General features: G+C 32.2%; 1 pseudogene; it reads left to right on the top strand.

Moving 5' to 3' along the window:
• The first annotated feature begins 20,199 nt into the window (after window positions 1-20,199).
• On the top strand, window positions 20,200-22,599 carry LOC139897731 (succinate--CoA ligase [ADP-forming] subunit beta, mitochondrial-like; annotated as a pseudogene).
• The last annotated feature ends 1,639 nt before the right edge of the window (window positions 22,600-24,238 follow it).

The raw sequence follows: 24,238 nt of genomic DNA, 5'->3' as shown, positions 1-24,238 counted from the left end.
TATCTAGGCATTCCTGAAATCACATCAATGAAAGGAAGATTTACATTTATCTGTTTAAACATATCCAAGAATTTGGATTGCTCGGCTTCAAGTTTCTCTTTTTTCATTTTACTCGGGTAAGGAAGTGGTGGTTGGTATGGTTTAACATAAGGTTTAGCCTTAACTGTGTTATCTTCATTAACCTTTTCAACTACTAGTTCTTTTTCCTTATCTTGATCAGGTTGTGGTTCTTGTGGAGTAGGAATAGTTTTATCAGAAGTTACAGGTATTTCAGGTGGTTTAAGTGTTGTACCACTTCTTGTGGTAATGGCTTTAGCTGTTTCATTCCGGGGGTTAGCATTTGTATCACTAGGTAAACTTCCCGATTTTCTTTCACCTATTAACCTTGCTAGGTTACTTACTTCTTGTTCCAGATTTTGAATAGAAGCTTGTTGATTTCTAAATGCTTGAGCATTTTGTTCATTAGTTTGTTTCTGAGATGTGAAAAACTGTGTTTGAGTTTCAACTACTTTGTCATCATATCTTCTAAATTCGGCTTTTTATCATCAGTTTGTGGTGGTTTGTTTTGAAAATTAGGTCTTTGCTGGTTGTAAGTATTGTTGGGTACTTGCTGATTGCTAGGACCTTGTTGGTTGTTGTATGGAACATTTCGGTTATAATTCTGGTTTTGAATGTAAATCGGTCTTGGCGGTTGATAATTATTCTGATAATTATTTCCAGGCCTTTGGTTTAGATATGAAATATTCTCTCTTTGTTCCATTGTTAGCTCAATACTGAGACAATCTTTTGTCAAATGTGGTCCTCCACGCTGCTCACAACTAATTCGTATTGAGTGGATATCTTTAGTCATCTTTTCCATTCGTCTCTCGACAGCATCTATCTTTGCAGAAATGGAATCTAAGTCATGGCTAGAATTGGCTCTAGCTGCTTTAGATGATCTAACAATATCTTTTTCTTGATGCCACTCATGTGAGTGGGAAGCAGTGTTATCAATAATTTTATAAGCATCAGTTTCGGTTTTTTTCATAATAGAACCACCAGCTACTATATCTATGTCTTTCCTTGTAGTGATGTCGCATCCTTGGTAGAATATTTGTACTATTTGACAGGTGTCTAAACCATGTTACGGACATCCTCTTAATAACTCTTCAAATCTTGTACATGCCTCATATAGAGTTTCATTCGGTTTCTGTGTGAACGTAACAATTTCTCCTTGAAGTCTTACGGCTTTAGATGCCGGAAAGAATTGTTTAAGAAATTTTTCAACTAAAACATCCCATGTATCGATCGCCCCTTCAGGTAACGATTCCAACCAATCTTTGGCTTCTCCCTTTAAAGTCCAGGGAAATAACATGAGATATATCTGTTCATCCTCAACTTCTCTTATTTTAAATAGTGTGCAGATCCTATTAAAGGTACGAAGATGTTCATTTGGATCTTCCTTCGGCGCACCACTAAATTGGCATTGATTAGTCACCATATGTAGAATTTGTCCTTTGATTTCATAATCTGGCGCATTAATGTCTGGATGAGTAATTGCGTGACCTTGGCCAGTGCGTTTAGCTCGCATTCGGTCTTCCATACTTAAAGGTTCTAGATTTTCTATGATTGAATTTGTTGAATCTGAATCACTAGAGGATTCTGATTTAATGGTTCATTCCTCAACAATCTCTGTTTGAATGATTGGTGGTTCCGGAGGAAAAATTAATGGTTCAGGATCTATGAATCGTCCCTGAATATTCTCCGGATTCTCAATTGTGAGGTCGGGTTTAAAAAATGGATTATCGGAAATTTGAATTGGAGTACTTGGTTGACTGGATGACGATTCTAAAGAAAAATCAACGGCGACAATATTTGCTAGATGTCTTGATCTGGTTACAGGTGGTGAACGTACAAAAGGTGGTGAACGTCTTGCTCGGTGCATTCACTGACTATCCTATTAGTTTTTAAAAGGAAAGAAAAATTATATAAGTTATCTAATTAATAGACTTTTCTGATTTTGCCCACGTTTCGAATAGCCAAAAGATGCAGCAGAGGGGCAGGATTCGTTTGGTCTCAATATAATTGAGTACTGTTTGGCTCCAATAACCCGGTCCACGTACAAATCCAACTATTACTACGAACCAGAAAATTTTGATGTCTATCAATTTAACCACTTAAAATAAATTTTTGTAATTTTAAGAAATATAGATAAGAAGAAGAATAAAAATCTATGTCCTAAAACTAGAATGTCGAGAAATAAGAAAGAAAAAGAAAGCGCGTCGAAAAAGGGCGAAAAAGAAAAGAAAAAGAGCGACTTATAAAATTTTAAAAACACTCGACTAACCCAACCTTATTACTATCACTAACTTAAAATTAAAATTGCAAATTGATATTACTAATTGGAGTGATAATTGATACATAGGTAAAAGGCGTCGAAAAATAAAAATAAGAAAGTAGCGCATTGAACCTTAAAAAGGAACTAAAAACTAAAAATTAAAAGTTGCGTCTAAAAATATTAAAGCTTAAAAGTAAAACTATATCCCAAATGGCAATATCTTAAAAAGGAACTAAAACTTAAAAAGGCGTCGCAAAATTCTAAAGCACTTAGATCTTAGTCTAAAGAAAAAGCACTTAAGGGATTTTACGGCAAAGCCTAAAATTCTAGATATAAAAATAACTATGGCAAAAATTATATCTTAAAACTAAATACGAGCGAAAAATACAAAAATTACGCTAAAACAATTAAAAAGATACAAAATATAAAAATATATTGAAAGTTGTAAAAAATTACAATTTTTATAAAAATATTATTTTTATATTATTTATTTTATAAAACTATTAATTTTATAAATTAATTAAACTAATTAAACTTAAAATACAAATTAAATAAATAAAACTAAATTAATTATTTAAAATACTAACCCTAATTAGGGTTTTAATTAAATAATAATAATAATAATAATTACACCGTAATTAATGCAGTTGGCAGACTAATCAGACGTGTCAGGTGAGCTCATGCGATCGCATGAGTTCTATGTTACCCGGCCATGCGATCGCATGGGCTAGGGTTTCGGGCCAGACACTGGGATGCTACAGTACAGGCCGAGAGTTTATTATTATTTTTTTTTTTTGCTGTATTATATTTCTGTTTTATAAATTTATGTAATATATTAATATAAATTAAAAAAACCTTATATTTTTATAAAATAAAGATAAAGAAACTTTTATATAACTTATAAATTTAACAAACTATTAAAAATATTTATATTTTTGTTTTTCTTTTTATATTTTTGAATATATTAAAACGTATTTTTACAAAAGTGTATTTTTTTTTTATAAAAGTAAACTAAAAATAAAAATCTTTTTTTTAAATTTAGTGTTGCGCTTCCGACTTTTAAGCTAGATTTTGTTCCCCGGCAGCGGCGCCAAAAATACTTGATGTTATGCGAGGTGTATATAAAATAGCTTATATTTTTACAGGAAAAACTATTAAATACGATACAATTTTACACAAGATATTTATTTATTTATAGAATGGATATACTTAAACCTTGCTACAACACTTATAGGCAGTGTACCTAATCGTACAGTAGTGTAGTTTTTAGTAAGTCCGGTTCGTTCCACAGGGAATCTTTTAATCAAAGCTTAACGCTATATTAGTTTTATTTTATAAAAATACAAATATATATATATATATAAGTAATATTATTATTATAAAGGGAGTTTTTACCGTTTAATAACCGGTTTGTCGATTTTAAAACTTTAGTCGTAGTTAAAACCTAATGTAAAATAATAAAAATAAATATAACTTAATTTAAAGCGTAAAGTAAATAACAATAATGAAATTGCGATAAATAAAAGTGCGATGAAATAAAATACAATAATTAAAAAGTACGATAATTAAAAGTGCAATTAAATACAATAACAATAAATTAAAGTGCAATAATTAGAAGTGCAATTAAATATAAAATAAAGGAAATTAAATATGAAATAAAAGAATTATGCTTATTTAAACTTCCGTAATCATGATGTTTGACGTGTTGATTTTAGTTTTATGCCCATTGGTTAATTGTCCTTTGTCCTGGATTATTTAATATGTCTGTCTGGTTTTTGTCCATAACAGTCCATCAGTCATAAATATAAAGTGCGAGTATCCTCGTCAAATTATCCTATTACCCGAAGTTAAATATTCCAACTAATTGGGGACTTAAACTGTAACAAGATTTTAATACTTTGTTTAATAATTACACCAGGTTATCGACTGCGTGTAACCCAAGGTTTTAATACTTTGTTATCAATTATGCCAAGTGTCCTTGTACATAATTTCACCCATGTTTTAATAATTCTAGTGACTATTAATCCATTCCCGTGTCCGGTTAAATAAAAAATTATTCGTACATATAAATACCCCGCCCATCGTGTCCGATCGAGTTTATATGGTTATTTATAGGGATATCCAATTGTAAATCTTTATATTAAAATTAACAAATTATCATTTAGTTAAACAAATATAAAGCCCATTAATAGCCCATAGTCTAATTTCCACAAGTGTCGTTCTTTTGTCCAAACCCCAATTATAGTACAAAGCCCAATTACCCAATTTTAATATTTTTAGCCCAACATCATGATTACTTCGGATTAAATAAGCATAATAATAAATTAGCTACGAGACATTAAATTAAAAAGGTTGAACATAACTTACAATGATTAAAAATAGCGTAGCATTACACGGACAGAATTTCGACTTACACCCTTACAACATTCGCTAACATACCCTTATTATTAGAATTAAAATTAAAATTAAAATTATAATATATATATATATATATATATATATATATATATATATATATATATATATATATATATATATATATATATATATATATATATATATATATATATATATATATATATATATATATATATATATATATATATATATGTTTACGAGATAGAGAGAAAGATATATGATATATGGTACACTAGAGCTCGTGTTTTATAGGCCTTGTGAGCTGGAAAAGAGCCTCATGCGATCGCATGAACTTTGCCCTTCAAAGCCATGCGATCGCATGGCCAGCTGGGGAGAGCCACATTTGGTTGTTTTCTTCTGCCGACGGTTTTTAAATATAATATAATATATATATTAATTTTAATATATATATTCATGTGCATAGTTGACTTATAATTTTTAGTCCGTTGCGTCGAGCGTTGAGAGTTGACTCTGGTCCTGGTTCCGGATTTTCGAACGTCCTTGCGAATAATTTAATATCGTGTACTTTGCGTTTTAAATCTTGTACTCTTGTAATTTTGAGACGTTTCTTATCAATAATTGGAACCTCTTTGATTATATTTTGTACTTTTGAGCTTTTTGGTCGTTTGCGTCTTCAATTTGTCGAATCTGTCTTTTGTCTTCACCTTTTATTATTTAAACGAATATCACTTGTAAATAGAACAGTTGCAACTAAAAGCTTGTATTTCTTGAGGAATAATGCTATAAAATATATGTTCGTTTTTAGAATTATCAAAGAGTAAAAAGGGCAAATGAAACTCACTCATATAAATATTGTAAAACAGTTCATAAAGCATTTACATGTATTCTCAGCCCAAAAACGTAAAGAGTAAAAAGGGCAAATGAAACTCACCATACTGTATTTTGTAGTAAAAATACATATGACGTCATTTAAAAAGTGTAGGGTTGACCTCGGATTCACGAACCTATATCAAGTGTATATATTAACGCATATAATTAACAGGTAATAACAATCAAACTGGTTTATATATATATTACCTATTTAATTTGGTAATATATTTGTTATTTCCAAGGTTATATATATATATTTAATTTGTATACTAATATTTATACATATAGTTATGCTAATACATATATATCTATATAATTAGTATTATATTGTTAAATCAAAAATCTGTTATATGTAAATATTTATGTAAACGATGTTATTAGGTTTGATATATAATGTATATGTAATATTAACATTGTTATAGTATATGTAGTAAGTATATTTTTATATACAAATTATTTATTTGTTAAAATGATAGTTTTGAAAATAGTGATTTACTAATAATAATAATAATAATAATAATAATAATAATAATAATAATAATAATAATAATAATAATAATAATAATAATAATAATAATAATAATAATAATAATAATAGCTTTATTAATAATGATAATACTTAGTAACAACAATGATAATACTAACATTTAATTGTGTTAATGATGGTAATTATAATAATTAGCTTATCCCTATTAACAATGTTTAATAATAATAATAATAATAATAATAATAATAATAATAATAATAATAATAATAATAATAATAATAATAATAATAATAATAATAATAATAATAATAATAATAATAATAAAAATAATAATAATAATAATAATAATAATAATAATAATAATAATAAAAATTAAGTGTACTACCTCAAAGTAACAAGTTCTTCAAAAAAATAAATGTCATTGCACGGGCTCGAACTCGCGACCTCCCGCTAACCCAATAATATCCTTAACCATTGAGCTACTAGCTTGATCTTAATTTAAACCCCATATTTATTTTATTTAACCCATCTTTCCAGCCTTAACTATATTTCTAACAAAAAAGTGTCGCCCCCAAGTCTCGAACCCTTGACCTCTGGTTCCCATATCACACGCCTAACCCATTGAGCTCTTACATGATTTTCTAAAGTAATTCGTATCTTAAATCTATTAACCCTTTAACTGTTTTCATCCATATATTCTTACTTTCATCATCATCATTAAACCTCTTCATCTATCAACACAGGTTTTATCATCTTTATTATAATCTTAGTTCATCTTAAATTCATCATCATTTACGACTTCACTGTTATCATCCACTATCATCATGTTAAACATCTTTATCATGAACTTCATCATTCATTATCTTTCGCATTATTATTAATTACAGTCACCAACGTTTCATCATCATTACTGTTACAGAAGTTGTAACGTACAGCTATAGTATTAATTCAGCATTATCGTATCATCTTAGCAAGATCAAACCGTCACCATCGTGTAATTACCAACATGTCAATTCGGCCCAATCCAAAAAGAATTATAACTCGGCCCAATTAAGGAGAAAATATAACTTGGCCCGTAGGGATTTTTCATCCACCGTCATTTATTAATCCGAACAATTCGGTGACTAGAATATAATAATATTAAGTATAATACTTGTTCTTTTATACAATTTGAATGGATGAGTTCTTCCTACGATAAAAAAAAAATAAAAAGCCTAGTTGTCTTCCCACTCATGTCTGCCATACTTCCATTTTGGGTTCCACTTGCATATACAATAATATAATATAAGATAGTACACTTTATTGACAAACTTTAATAAAGTTAAAGTATACGGGATTTGTATTATTGTCATGGATAGGTGACGGATCGAGTACAGGAGCCAGTAAGTCGAACAAGTAGGTGATGTCGTGAAACTCGTTCCCAGAAAAAAACAGAAGTAAGTAACAAAAAAAATATAAATGATGATGGTGGTTTAGTGGTGAAGATCAATGAAGATAGTGAGGGTGATTGATATATGGGTGTTCGGTTATGGTTACTCAGGACAACAATAGGATCAAGTGGAAGTAAAAAAAATATAGCAACAATCTTTTGTCCAATAATGATGGGGCCGTCTTGACTCGGAAACAGACACGTAAACAATAGTAGCAAACGAACCTGTTTTGATGGTGTTTTAAGCTTTCGAATTTATTGCAACAGTGGCTAATGATAACATAAATGAAAGAGAAGTTGCAGGTGTTGGTTGAATTCGATGATGATGGTGGTCTAGGTTGGCGAGCACGAGCAGCAACCTGAAGTAAAAGTGGTGTTCTGTGGTGGTTGTTCATAATGAAGTGGTGTTTAATTGGTGATAAGGTTGGGTGGTGATAAATGGAGGGTGGCAGTTATAGGTGATATTGTTGGTGGGTTTTGGTGATTGTAAGGTGATGGTTGTTCATTAATCCAAGAATAAGAAAAAGAAAAAGAAAGAAGTGAGTAGCAGTGGTTTGAGTGATAGTTCATAAAGATGAGATAGATAGAGATATTTGAAATGAAGTGAAGCACTAACAAACACACAGTGAGCACAGTAATCATTCAATCAATATTCAATATCTAAAATGAAATCATGGGTGCATGAATTAGGGAAAGTGAAAAGAGACTTGTAACAGAAATTGAATTCTGTCTGTTTGATTTTATGTATTTAATAATTAATGAATATAATCCTATTAATAATAATAATATTTTTAATATTATTAATAATAATTAATAAAAATAAAAGTAATAATACAAATAACAAGGATAATGATAATAAATTTAAATAAAAATACTAACTTAATAATAATTAATAATATTTAAATTACAATTAATTTATAATTTTAATCATTCTTATAATAGTATTCACAACTACTTTAGTAATAAGAATAATAATACTAATATCGATATTAATATTAATAATAATGAACATAGTAAAATAATATTAATGTTAATACAACAACTATACTTTAGCTTGAAATTAAATTTAATATATAAATTTTATGTATTATGTAATATTCAAAAATTTTATAATATATATTATATAATAGTATATATATTTACTCACATATATATATATATATATATATATATATATATATATATATATATATATATATATATATATATATATATATATACATATTTATTTACTCTTAGTTGTTCGTGAATCGTCGGGAGCAGTCGAAGGTCAATTGAATATATAAACATTGTTCCAAAATTTTCTAGACACAATATTACATACCTTGCTCATCGTGTCGGAACATATAAAGATTAAGTTTAAATTTGGTCGGAAATTTCCGGGTCGTCACATGTACTATTGTAATTTTTAGACGTTTCTCATCAATAATTTGAACCACTTGGATTGTACTTTGTACTTTTTAGGTTTTTGGTCATTTGCGTCTTCAATTCGTCGAATCTATCTTTTGCCTTCACCCATTAATATTTAAACGAATATCACTTGTAAATAGAACAATTGCAACTAAAAGCTTGTCTTTCTTGAGGGATAATGCTATGAAATATATGTTCGTTTTTAGCATTATCAATATACAATGCTATGTATATGATCAGCGTGAGCCGAGCACACCTCTTAGTTTACCCTATCATGGCGATACACTGATCAAGTGTACGAGTAACAACTACATAAGCACCTGTTTATGTTGCGGTGAGGTTTGTCAAACCTAACGGTACCGTCCCTATAAGTCCAGCTTACAAAGTAACTAATATAATCAAGCTAAGGGATTTTTGATCTGAACTCATATGTATATTCTTAGTAAGTTACTTGTAAACATTTGTAAAAAGCATGCATCTCATCCCTATAAAAACATAGTAGGGACTGTAGACTCACCTTAGCAAAAGCACTCGTAAAGATCTTAGCAAATCGTACTGTTGTCGAACACTCTCGACTGAATAACGCAACCTAATCAAGTAAATCATCTTAAGTATACACTAATAGGTCAAACTTCGTCAACCCATAGTGTACGCAAAGTCCTAGTGCTCAGACTGACTTAACGAACAAGTAAAAGTCAACTAATCCAAGCAAGTCAACCAAAGTCAAACCAAAAGTCATCTCGGTCAAATTGGTCAACTAAAGTCAAACATCTCTGTAGGTCATGCAAACATGGTCAACAAGTCAAAACTAGGTCATATAACATGTTATAGCTCGTCGTTTAGCAAATCGCATTTTCCGCATCTTAGCGCATACCTTAGAAATTCGTACGTCGTAAAGAGATACATCTATAGCACATAGCACATAATTCATAAAATTATGATCAACTATAGATCATAACTATACTTAAAATTGATTCCAAAAAGTCCAACATAAGCCTCATACGATAAATAAAAGTCCAATATCAGAAAGGGCCAAGTCTGAGTTCATTACAGAAATTTCTGCTCGCGCGTCAATTTTTAAACATTTTTTAAAAAATATAGAAAATAGAGTTTGACGAACAGCCAATTGGAGTCATCTCAAAACATCTCAAAGTATTAGTGATAAAATAATCAGAAGCATTTCTTTAGCCAATTTGTACAATTTCGCAAAACATTACAGACTCATCAGTTTTTAACCATCAATCGGACGCATCACATAGATAAGCATATATCTCATGGAAATTCATGTTCTCGCAAGTTCGCATACAAATGAAACATGTCAAGGAACACTTTAAATATCATATTCCAGAAGATCAAAGTCTAAATCAATTCCTAGCTCGTTCTAGAAATTTTTATGTGGACTTAAAAACTGATTCAGCATACATTACAAAACAAATCTTCGTTTTATCATATCGGGAGCATTACATAACCTTTCGACGCAAAACTTTAGTCCAAATTGCATAAATCTTTACAAGGAATACAGTAGCGCACTTTTCATAAGCTAAAACACAAATCATGCAACTCATAAAATTCGGATTATGCATAAAACATAGTGAAATCTTCGATTAAGCATATCTTAAGCATACAATAACGAAATCAAGCAAAATCGGAGTCTAAAATTAATATATTTTTGATATATTTCTATTTAAACACATTACAAGATCAGATCTCATACCAATTTAATCAGATCAGCAAGAAACAAATTTGTTTTTCGAACATACAACGTTAATTACGCAATCAATCAACAATTAACAACATCTATCACCATTAATTGAGCACTAGACTTGATTACACTATGTAATTGAACAAAAAACTAAATTAATGAAATTAGGGTTACTAGTTATACCTCAAACGATTAAATTGTGCACACTAACGCGTAGAGAATGACACAAGGAACAATCTTTATGCACAAGGTTTCTTCTAATTTCAAGTTGATGATGGAGTTTTAGTGGTGGGGGGTGTCGACGGTCAAGAGAGCAAGAGAGGGAGAGGGTGTCAATTTTGCTAGGGCAAGAATGAGGCTCCAATTGTTTTTGTTTGCTAATTAAATTAAGTTAGGGCATAAGAAATAGTCCACTAGATCATTAGAAGTCCAAATTACAAAACATATGGGGTGTGGGTGATGGGTTCGGCCGAATGGCCCACTAGGGTGGTCTCGGGCTCAGTTTTACTTAAATACTCGTACGCGCATGGTCCGTTTCGAATGCCGTTAACCGTACCGGGTCTCCGGAACGTTAACTAGTCGTTGAAACAAAATCACCGGACTTAATTCATTAAATAAATAACGAATTAAATAAGTTTTCCTTAAAGTTAATAATTATTGAAAATAATTATTTCGACGTTTAACTGAGTTCTGTAAACCAAAAAACTTTCTAGACGATAAACTTAATCGTAACGTTTTCTAGTTATTTCGCTAACCGAAATAAGTTCGTAAATTAATATAACATATTAATTCAACCATTTCTCTAATAAGTATGTATTTAATTCTATTAAACATACAAGTCTAAGTAACCACCGTTAAATACTTAACGGACAATTAACGATAGGAAACGGAAAAAAAGTCGGGTTGTTACATTACCCACCTGTTATGAAAATTTTTTTCCCGAAATTTTAGTGCTCATCCGCTGTAGTCGTCTCCTCGGGAAACAGTTGCGGATACTTAAGTCTCATCTGATCTTCACGCTCCCACGTGAATTCTGGTCCTCTACGGGCATTCCATCTAACCTTAACTAGTGGAATTCTGCTTTGCTTTAGTTGCTTAACTTCATAACCCATAATCTCAGCAGGCTCTTCAATGAAATTAAGCTTAGGATCAACTTGCACTTCGTCTAAGGGAATCACCAAACTTTCATCTGATAAGCACCTCTTCAAATTGGAAACATGGAAAGTATCGTGAATCTCGCTAAGTTCCTGCGGTAGTTTCAATCTATACGCTACCGGTCCAATTCGTTCGGTAATCTCAAACGGTCCAATATACCTCAGACTTAACTTTCCTCTTTTTCCAAAGCGCACTACACCCTTCCAGGGTAACACTTTGAGCATAACCTTGTCTCCAACCTGAAATTCCAAATCTTTCCTTTTAAGGCCTGCATAGCTCTTTTGACGATCTCATGCTATTTTCATTCTTTCTCGTATCTGCACGATCTTCTCAATCGTTTCATGTATAATCTCAGGACCAGTTAACTGACTATCTCCTAACTCAGTCCAACATATAGGTGATCTACACTTTCTGCCATACAGTGCTTCAAAAGGCGCTGCCTTTATACTCGCGTGATAACTATTGTTATAGGAAAACTCTACTAACGGTAGATGTCTATCCCATCCAATTCTAAAATCAATCACATACGCTCTTAACATGTCTTCTAGTGTCTGAATCATTCTCTCACTTTGCCCATCAGTCTGCGGATGGTATGCTGTACTCATGTCTAAACGAGTTCCTATGGCTTCTTGCAAAGCTTGCCAAAATCTAGATTGAAATCTACTATCTCTGTCGAAAATAATCGATAGCGGCACTCCATGTCGTGAAACTACTTCCTTTATGTAGATCTGTGCCAACCACTCCATCTTATCTATTTCCTTAATTGGTAGAAAATGAGCAGACTTCGTAAGACGAGCAACGATAACCCATATCGTATCATAACCTCCTACCATTTTAGGCAACTTAGTGATAAACTCCATTGTAATGTTCTCCCACTTCCATTGGGGAATCTCTGGTTGTGTCAACAAACCTGATGGTTTCTGATGCTCTGCCTTAACTTTAGCACAAGTCAAGCACTTACCTACATAAGTAGCGATTTCAGCTTTCATATTAGACCACCAATACAGTGCCTTAAGATCTTGGTACATCTTGTCGGATCCAGGATGAATAAAATACCTTGTCTTGTGTGCCTCTTCTAGCACTAGTTCCCTTAATCCGTCAAACTTCGGTACCCATATCCTGTCGATAAAATACCGGGTTCCATCGTGTCGAGTAACAAACTTCTTATCAATTCCTCGAAGTGATTCGGTAGCAACGTTCTCTTCTTTCAATGCCTCTAGCTATGTGTCACGTATCTGAGAAGTAAGGTTCCTTCGGATAGTCAAGTTCAATGCTCTAACTCAAATAGGCTTAACTCTCTCCTTCCTACTCAAAGAATCTGCCACTACATTAGCCTTACCGGGATGATAGCTAATGTCGCAATCGTAGTCATTCAACAATTCGATCCAACGTCTCTGTCTCATATTAAGCTGTTTCTGATCGAAAATATGTTGCAAACTCTTGTGATCAGTGAATACAGTGAACTTTGTACCATACAAATAGTGTCTCCACATTTTCAGTGCAAAAACTACAGCACCAAGTTCTAGATCGTGAGTCGTATAGTTCAACTCATGTATCTTCAATTGTCGAGATGGATACGAAATCACTTTCTTACGTTGCATCAACACGCAACCAAAACCTTTCAGTTAAGCATCGCGGTAAACTACGAAATCCTCGGTTCCTTCGGGTAAAGACAAAATCGGTGCAGTCGTTAACTTCTATTTTAACAACTAAAATGCAGCTTCATGCAACTTTGTCCATTCATACTTCTTACCCTTGTGAGTCAATACTGTTAACGGTCGGGCAATAGTAGAAAATCCCTCAATGAATCTTCTATAATAACCACAATACCTAAAAATTGTCGTATCTGCGTTGGCGACTTAGGAGTCTCCCATTTCTTAATTGTCTCTATCTTCGCAGGATCAACTTGAATACCATTGACTCCTACGATATGACCCAAAAATTGCACTTCTCGCAACCAAAAGTGACATTTCGAAAATTTCGCGTACAACTGCTCCTTCCTGAGCATCTCTAGTAACAAACGGAGATGTTGCTCATGTTCTTTCTCATCTTTAGAATATACCAGAATATCATCGATAAACACTATAACAAATTTGTCTAGATATGGATTACACACACGGTTCATGAGATCCATGAACACAGCCGGTGCGTTCGTCAATCCAAATGGCATTATGGTAAATTCATGATGACCATAGCGTGTCCTAAACGCTGTCTTCGGTATATCTGCTTTCTTTACTCTCATTTGATGATAACTTGACCTTAGATCGATCTTAGAATAACATGCTCATCCTTGCAATTGATCAAACAAGTCATCAATCCTCGACAACGAATATCTATTTTTGATAGTCAACTTATTCAACTCCCTATAATCAATACAGAGTCTCATAGATCCATCCTTCTTCTTCACAAACAGTACTGGAGCTCCCATGGTGATGAGCTCGGTCGAATGAATCCTTTATCTAAAAGCTCTTGCAGTTGACTAGATAACTCTTGCAATTTGGGTGGTACAAGTCTATACGGTGCACGCGCTACTGGTGCTGCTCCGGGAACTAAATCAATCTGGAACTCTACATATCTAGGCGGAGGTAATCCTGGTAACTCATCTGGAAACACATCGGGAAATTCTTCAACAATGGGCAAATCTTCAAGTTTCTTGCCTTCAGATTCAGTTTTGTTTACGTGAAACAGCATCAAGACAGCCCTTTCTCATGTGTTTCTGCACCTTCAAACAGTTAATGAAATGTAACGGCATATTGCTTCGCTCTCCATACACCATTAAAGGTTCACCTTCAATAACAGGAATACGAATCGCTTTCTGATAACAAACAATGTCAGCTCTATTCTCGACTAACCAGTCCATTCCAACCATAAGGTCGAAACTTCCTAGCTTAATTGGTATCACATCTATCTTAAACGACATTCCAGCCAAAGTCAAAGTACAATCACGGTAAACCTTATCAGCACTCATTAGATTACCATTTCCTAGCTCTATAGAATATAAGTCTTCTAATGATGATACAACATTCTTAAGATTATGGCAAAAATCTCTAGACACAAAGTTTCTATCAGCTCCGGAATCGAAAAGTATATAAACATGTTGATTATCGAGAAGAAACGTACCCGTGACTAGCTTAGGATCATCACGAGCTTCACTGGAGTTAATGTTGAAAGCCCTTCCTCTTGTAGGTTCATTAGTCTTACTAGCAGTTGGGCAATCCTTCCGAAAATGACCTTCTTTTCCGCACCCATAACACACATTCGTACCAGCTTTACACTCGGCAGTCAAATGTCCACTCTTCTTGCACTTATCACACCTTTTCAAACAATCCCCCGAATGATGCCTATTACACTTAGCACACAACGGGAACTTTCCCTTATAACCAGAATTAGCATTTGGAGTTGCAGCATTACTCTTACCAGTATCTTGTTTCTTAAAAGGCTGCTGATTGTAATTCTTCCCTGAGTTATTGTTATTGTTCCATTTTCTCTTATTGTCATGAGCTTTCGACTCAGTTGAGGCAGGAGCCTTTCCTCGCTGTTCAACTTGATCGATCAACTCACTAGCCATCTCAACAGCTTCTTGTATAGTCCTCGGCTTCGAAGTAGTTACACCACTTTAAATATTCTCGGTCAAACCTTTCGCATACAGAGTGATCTTACGGTGTTCGGGAGTAACCATATGCGGACACATGAGAGCCAACTCAAAGAATCTCTTGTTGTAGCTAGTCAAATCAGTACCCACTAGCTTCAGGTTTTGGAGTTCTCGCTCCATCTTAACAGTTTCGGTGCAGGGACAATACTCTTCGATCATCCGTCGTTTCAAATCCTCCCATGGAGTCTCAAATGCTTGATCCATACCTAATGATTTTGCATAGGTATTCCACCATGTCAAAGCACCATCAGATAGCTTACAAGATGCAAACTTCGTTCTATCCGCATCTCTACAACCACTGATACGGAAAACTGACTCAAGCTTCTCAAACCAACGAGTCAAACCAACTGGACCTTCGGTGCCATTAAACGAGCGTGGTTCACAACTCAAGAAAGTCTTGTACGTGCATCCTGCTTGTCCATTGTTTTGAGTATTAGTCATATCCTGGTTTCGCTGATTCGTAGCGTTCACATTGTTACTATTGGTTCCGTTTCGGAGTTCTACCACATCCTCGGTTAATCCTTCGGAAATCCACCGACGAACATCAGCTTGGGAAACTGGCTTGGGCAGCATTATCTTTCTGGTCAAGATAGCACATTCGGTTAGTGTCAATGAAATCGACATATAAAATATACTAGCAACGGAACGATGCATAGTAACTAATAATAAATCATAGCGATTTTAGTAGCACTAGTGATATGTAATAGCGATACATAGCGTTTAGTAGTAGCAGTAGTAAGAACAATGTACACTAGTAACATTATCACTAATTAGCAATAGTAGTAGCAACACTAAGCATAAATCATCATTAATAAACCAATACTTAAAGAAATAAACTTCTCGTTCAAAATCATGCATAACCAATGAAAGTAACATATTCCTTATGTCATAAGTAAAACCACATAAGTAAAGCCACATCTAACAATGTATGCGCGAACATCATATAATAAACAATAATAATCAAATAATGTTTAATAGCGTGGAACAAATCTAGTCGAGCGATCTCTATTTGCGTTTCTGGAGTTCCTTCAACAAGTACTCGACCATTTTCTCCAAATTTTTGACTCGTAACGTGAGGTCACTAGGGTTGTTGTCATTAGCAGCAGCAGTGAAGGTACTAGGTTTAGAAGTAGATGTAGAAGCGTCATAAGGATGAAAATAGCGACACATCTTAAGTGACTGGTTATCATAGCGAAAACTCTTACAAAAGGGGTTATTGAGTTGAGCAGGTCCTTTCGGTATTCTACAGTGGCCTCTCGGTCCATAGGGGATAACATAATCGGGTTTAACAAAAGACGATTGAGGTGAATCGGGTACATCAAGTTCGGATTCGGATTCGGGTTCCGATTCTTCCTCGGAATCCTCTATCGGTTCCTTTTCTTTAGGCTAATTCTCATGCTCGGTTTCCATCTCGGGTTTCGATTCGGTATCATCCAAAAACTCGAGTATCGTATTTCCTTGCGCGTGTACGGTTTTCTTGGATTCTGTGTCGGAGTCGATAAGAATGATAGGATTAGAAGAAGTCATCTAGCACTCAAAGAAAACATAAAGTTAGTCACTTAGTAATCATTGCATAATAGATACCAAGTAACATAGCAATTTATTTAACTAGAGTTCATGTAACTTAACAAGTCTAAGGTTACAGTCTAGACGCACTAGTTCTCCTAACGTTCGACTTTCTAATGCAGCCTAGTACTAGGTAACCAATCTGCTCTGATACCAAATGTAATACCCCTTCAGAATCTACTAACGGAATATTAACTCCTGGTCCCACAGTTTAGCGGTCACGCCCTCTATATGAGATGTTTTCGAAAATTATTCGCATTAATCATTATAACAAAGTCATTTATTAAAGAAAATGTAACTGGAAACATTTGACGTCAATGACTAATGTAAATGAACCCAAACATCTTAAAAGAAAACAGTTTAAATGCAAATATTTGTTCTTGAAATGAAAATAATAAACATGCTGGACGCCGTCCAGTTCTAGCAGCAAACAGCATATAACTTCATTTAAGCGGAAGCACTAGCTCTATGTACATGAGATGAAACATGCAAAACGTCAATGAAAAACGTTGAGTGAATCTACAGGTTTAGTAAATCATTTCTTAAGTTAGGCCACAAGATTTTTCTTAGAAAACATCATAGGAAAAGTATACATTATCATGAGCACTTGATTATAAAGCTTTAACCTTTGCGTGAGCCGAGCATACGTCTTAGTTTACCCTATCATGGCGATACACTGATCAAGTGTACGAGTAACAACTACATAAGCACCTGTTTATGTTGCGGTGAGGTTTGTCAAACCTAACGGTACCGTCCCTATAAGTCGAGCTTACAAAGTAACTAATATAATCAAGCTAAGGGATTTTTGATCTGAACTCATATGTATATTCTTAGTAAGTTACTTGTGCCAAACACGTAAAACATTTGTAAAAAGCATACATCTCATCCCTGTAAAAACATAGTAGGGACTGTAGACTCACCTTAGCAAAAGCACTCGTAAAGATCTTAGCAAATCGTACTGTTGTCGAACACTCTCGACTGAATAACGTAACCTAATCAAGTAAATCATCTTAAGTATACACTAATAGGTCAAACTTTGTCAACCCATGGTTTACGCAAAGTCCTAGTGCTCAGGCTGACTTAACGAACAAGTAAAAGTCAACTAATCCAAGCAAGTCAACAAAAGTCAACCAAAGTCAAACCAAAAGTCAACTCGGTCAAAGTGGTCAACTAAAGTCAAACATCTCTGTAGGTCATGCAAACATGGTCAACAAGTCAAACCTAGGTCATATAACATGTTATAGCTCGTCGTTTAGCAAATCGCATTTTCCGCATCTTAGCGCATACCTTAGAAATTCGTACGTCGTAAAGAGATACATCTATAGCACATAGCACATAATTCATAAAATTATGATCAACTACAGATCATAACTATACTTAAAATCGATTCCAAAAAGTCCGACTTAAGCCTCATACGATAAATAAAAGTCCAATATCAGAAAGGGCCAAGTCTGAGTTCATTACAGAAATTTCTGCTCGCGCGTCAGTTTTTAAACATTTTTCATAAAAATATAGAAAATAGATTTTGACGAACGGCCAATTGGTGTCATCTCAAAACATCTCAAAGTTTTAGTGATAAAATAATCAGAAGCATTGCTTTAGCCAATTTGTACAGTTTCGCAAAACATTACAGACTCATCAGTTTTTGACCATCAATCGGACGCATCACATATATAAGCATATATCTCATGGCAATTCACGTTCTCGTAAGTTCGCATACAAATGAAACATGTCAAGAAAAACTTTAAATATCATATTCCAGAAGATCAAATTCTAAATCAATTCCTAGCTCGTTCTAGAAATTTTTATGTGAATTTAAAAACTGATTCAGCATACATTACAAAACAAATCTTTGTTTTATCATATCGGGAGCATTACATAACCTTTCGACGCAAATTTTTAGTCCAAATTGCATAAATTTTTACAAGGAATACAGTAGCTCACTTTTCATAAGCTAAAACACAAAGTATGCAACTCAGAAAATTCGGATTATGCATAAAACATAGTGAAATCTTCGATTAAGCATATCTTAAGCATACGATAACGAAATCAAGCAAAATCGGAGTCTAAAATTAATAACTTTTAGATATATTATTAAACACATTACAAGATTAGATCTCATACCAATTTAATCAGATCAACAAGAAAAAAATTCATTTTTCGAACATACAACGTTAATTACGCATTCAATCAACAGTTAACAACATCTATCACCATTAATTAAGCACTAGACTTGATTACACTATGTAATTGAACAAAAAACTGAATTAATGAAATTAGGGTTACTAGTTATACCTCAAACGATTAAATTGTGCACACTAACTCGTAGAGAACGACACAAGGAACAATCTTTATGCACAAGGTTTCTTCTAATTTCAAGTTGATGATGGAGTTTTGGTAGTGGGGGGTGTCGACGGTCAAGAGAGCAAGAGAGGGAGAAGGTGTCGATTTTGCTAGGGCAAGAATGAGGCTCCAATTGTTTTTGTTTGCTAATTAAATTAAGTTAGGGCCTAAGCAATAGTCCACTAGATCATTAGAAGTCCAAATTACAAAACATATGGGGTGTGGGTGATGGGTTCGACCGAATGGCCCACTAGGGTGGTCTTGGGCTCAGTTTTGCTTAATTACTCGTACGCGCGTGGTCCGTTTCGAATGCCGTTAACCATACCGGGTCTTCGAAACGTTAACTAGTCGTTGAAACAAAATCACCGGACTTAATTCATTAAATAAATAACGAATTAAATAAGTTTTCCTTAAAGTTAATAATTATTGAAAATAATTATTTCGACGTTTAACTGAGTTCTATAAACCGAAAAACTTTCTAGACGATAAACTTAATCGTAACATTTTCTAGTTATTTCGCTAACCGAAATAAGTTCGTAAATTAATATAACATATTAATAATTCAACCATTTCTCTAATAAGTATGTATTTAATTCTATTAAACACACAAGTCTAAGTAACCACCGTTAAATACTTAACGGAAAATTAACGATAGTAAACGAAAAAAAGTCGGGTTGTTACAATTCCCAATCACCATGTTCGGTCTTTTGTTGGAAAACTTATTAGTGTCTTTTGGTTATGTAATCGGATTTGATAAATATGGTTTTAAATTATGTAGCGTATGTTGTTAAAGTCATTTGTACTAGTAGGTGTTTTAAAGATTATTGGAAAACATAATCATGGCGTCGTTTTAATAGTATAAATTGTTATAAAAGAAGGAAAAAAAATTATGGGTCAGTTTAACGGCGGGTTGGGTCGTTTCAAAAAAAATTTTAAATGACTTTTAATCAATGAGTTTAACTTCAATAAAAAAGGGCAATGATGTTGAAGGTTGTCTGAAAATTTATAGATGGTTCTAATGATGTTGAAGGTTCTTTTCATTATAGAGATCAATCACAAGGTAAATAACGACATTCAGTTTAATTAACAATTAAGGTATTCTTATATAAATGTTGAGGGTTCGTTTAAAATTTGTGCTGAATTATTGTTATGTTTGATAAGCATATGAATTCACCTTCATCTAATATGTATTGTGTTTGTCACTATTTGATAACTAACAAAGTAGTTACGAATATAACAACTGATAATACACATTTATAATCCTCTATTTCACCATAACCTAAAATGTGCATCTAGTAAATTCACCTTCATCTATTTCTCCATTGTGTTTGTTATGAGTTATTAGTTAGGAGTTTGTTATAAATAAAAGCGAATTATGATTATAAGTTAACAAGTAGACCAAGTACATTGTTATGATATGTAGTCTATGTTCCTATTGACTTCAGTTGTGTACAGTCAATCTGTAATAACATGCCCAACTTTATAACATACAAATTGTAAGTATGTTTAGTACTAGTATATATTTGATACCATATGCATCTTCATCTAGTATCTACATCTTCATCTAGTCTTTGAGCAGACTGTTTAGTATTGTATTATTTTATGTGTATCTAACCTTATTTATATTATATTTATGTTTTACATAAACAAATCAACCTGGTTTTGAATATGTAACCTTGTTAAAATTAGTATCTACATCTTCATCTAGTCTTTAAGCTTATTATTGCCTGCCGAGAGGGTGGAACCAGCATTGAAGACCTTGCAGAAAAATACCCTGACATGATCATAAAAGTATGCCTTTTTTGACACCATGTTTTCTTGTCATCCTTATGTGGGGACCCACTTTTTTTTTTTTTTTTTTTACCAAATTGACTTTTCACAGGTACCTATTGATGTTTTCAAAGGCATTACAGATAAAGATGCTGCTAAAGTTGTAGATGGCCTTGCTCCAAAGGTAGCTGACAGGGCCGCTTCAATCTAACAGGTGAAGAAACTGTATAACCTTTTCCATGAATCGGACTGCACACAGTTAGAGGTGAGCATTACTTCTATAAACAATTTGTATCTTCATTTGTTGGTGACAAATTTTCCCATATTTTGGTTTTAAGTTTGAATCTCCTTCTTCAGATCAACCCCATTGCTGAAACTTCCGATAACAAGTTGGTAGCTGCTGATGCAAAGCTAAACTTTGATGATAATGCTGCTTATCGACAAAAAGAAATTTTTGCTCTTCGTGATCCAACACAAGAGGATCCCCGTGAGGTATAACTAATCCATTTTCTTTGAATATATATGAAGACATTATTCTATTTTCTATATTATTATAACATCGTCATCTGGGAACAAAATTCATTTTTTTTGAGATATAAATGATGATAACAAACGAGGAGGTTGTATGCATTAGAAGTGTGCTTGGACGAATTTTAATCCGTATGACCTGGATTTGACCCGTTTGAGATCAAACACAACCAGCGGCGAAAATATTTGAGGACAGGGGGCACTCACCCCGAGTTGATTTGCACTTTTTAGTGTAAAAATTTTGGATTTTTCGATTTTGCCTCATGTGGAAAAAAAATTTTCCCCAAAGTCTCCATATTTTGCCCCAAAACCTTCAGATTTTGCCAAAAAACCTCTACATTTTGGCCAAAAACCACCATATTTTTTGCCCCAAAACCTCCATATTTTGCCCAACAAAAGTTGCTACGCTTTTAAAAAAAATTTCGCCCCCGGTGAAAAAATATTCTGCTTCTGCCACTGAACACAACCAAGTCAACCCTTTATTAAGTTACATAAAAGAGCGCCTCTAGACAAAAAACAATAAGTTGTGGTTAATGCTATTTTTGTTGGTACTCAATTTCAATAGGTTGCAGCTGCAAAAGCAGATTTGAATTATATTGGTTTGGATGGGGAAATTGGATGCATGGTGAATGGGGCTGGATTGGCAATGGCCACCATGGACATCATTAAGTTACATGGAGGGACCCCTGCTAATTTTCTTGATGTAGGTGGTAATGCTTCTGAAGGACAGGCAAGTACTTTTTTTTATAAGTAGAAAAAAAAAAATAATTAAACTTTTGAAAACTTGTATGCATATTGTTTATAGTTGTAAAAATTAATGGAGCAGGTTGTTGAGGCTTTCAAGATATTGACATCAGATGAGAAAGTGAAAGCAATATTGGTGAATATATTTGGAGGAATAATGAAGTGCGACGTGATTGCTTTGTCTTTGAATAATGAAGTGCGACGTGATTGCTTTGTCTTCACTCAATTGCCTATACTTTGTCTTTGAACCATTAGTAGATTTGACCGGTGATGGGAGTATAGTTATAGTAGAGTTGGATAGTCGAACAGGGGATGGTTAAAATTGTTAGATCAGGTTGGTTTGGGTTGCTGTTAACACCTTTTTGTTCAAAATGTTGTTACAATTAGTTAGAGTGTCAAATTGGAGTACAAAAGTCATATTTTTCAACAATTGCTATCTATATATGTGTACAACGATCTAGGAGGTTTTATAATTTGAAAACGTACTTTGGACCGGTTTCCTTTTGTGCTATCTTTTGTTTATTTTACTAGATGGACCGTTTGAGATCAAACATAACTCAAATCAACAACCCATTTATAGGGAAATGCATAGTAATTGCCACCTTCGAGTTTTAGTATAATCGTACCAAAAAGATCTTACTATATATGTGTAAAAGAAAATTGTTATTTTAGGACTTTTGAAGTTTCGTAATCAAGGATAAGGCCAGTGCTCTTGCAAATGAACATGGAAGCTTATTTGTTGAGTGAAGTGCTATAATTTTGAATAATGTACACCAATGTTCAAAGAGCTTGCAGCAGAGGTAAAGTAGAACCTGCAATCCTTTCTAAGTTTTTCATATGAATTTTTTTTTATTTAAACTTCTTTGTTTTCTAGATCATGATAAATGTGTTATATAGTGAGTCGTCTTTTACATTTTTCATTATCTGATCAATGGAATGTAAAGGTTAATAATTTGAGTGTCTGGTTAAAACAAGCTTATTGGGTGGGTAGAAATAGGATTCGGGTATGTTGGGTTCACCCGCATAATTTGCAACTAAATTGATTTCTTGAATACTTTTGTTATTAACTTTAATAATTATTATTATTATTATTATTATTATTATTATTATTATTATTATTATTATTATTATTATTATTATTATTATTATTATTATTATTATTATTATTATTATTATTATTATTATTATTATTATTATTATTATTATTATTATTATTATTATTATTATTATTATTATTATTATTATTATTATTATTATTATTATTATTATTATTATTATTATTATTATTATTATTATTATTATTATTATTATTATTATTATTATTATTATTATTATTATTATTATTATTATTATTATTATTATTATTATTATTATTATTATTATTATTATTATTATTATTATTATTATTATTATTATTATTATTATTATTATTATTATTATTATTATTATTATTATTATTATTATTATTATTATTATTATTATTATTATTATTATTATTATTATTATTATTATTATTATTATTATTATTATTATTATTATTATTATTATTATTATTATTATTATTATTATTATTATTATTATTATTATTATTATTATTATTATTATTATTATTATTATTATTATTATTATTATTATTATTATTATTATTATTATTATTATTATTATTATTATTATTATTATTATTATTATTATTATTATTATTATTATTATTATTATTATTATTATTATTATTATTATTATTATTATTATTATTATTATTATTATTATTATTATTATTATTATTATTATTATTATTATTATTATTATTATTATTATTATTATTATTATTATTATTATTATTATTATTATTATTATTATTATTATTATTATTATTATTGTGTCCTTAT

This window comes from Rutidosis leptorrhynchoides, chromosome 1 (assembly GCF_046630445.1).
Source record: "Rutidosis leptorrhynchoides isolate AG116_Rl617_1_P2 chromosome 1, CSIRO_AGI_Rlap_v1, whole genome shotgun sequence".
NCBI lineage: Eukaryota > Viridiplantae > Streptophyta > Magnoliopsida > Asterales > Asteraceae > Rutidosis > Rutidosis leptorrhynchoides.
Note: the sequence above shows the minus strand (reverse complement) of the source record. Positions and strands in the feature narration are given on the sequence as shown.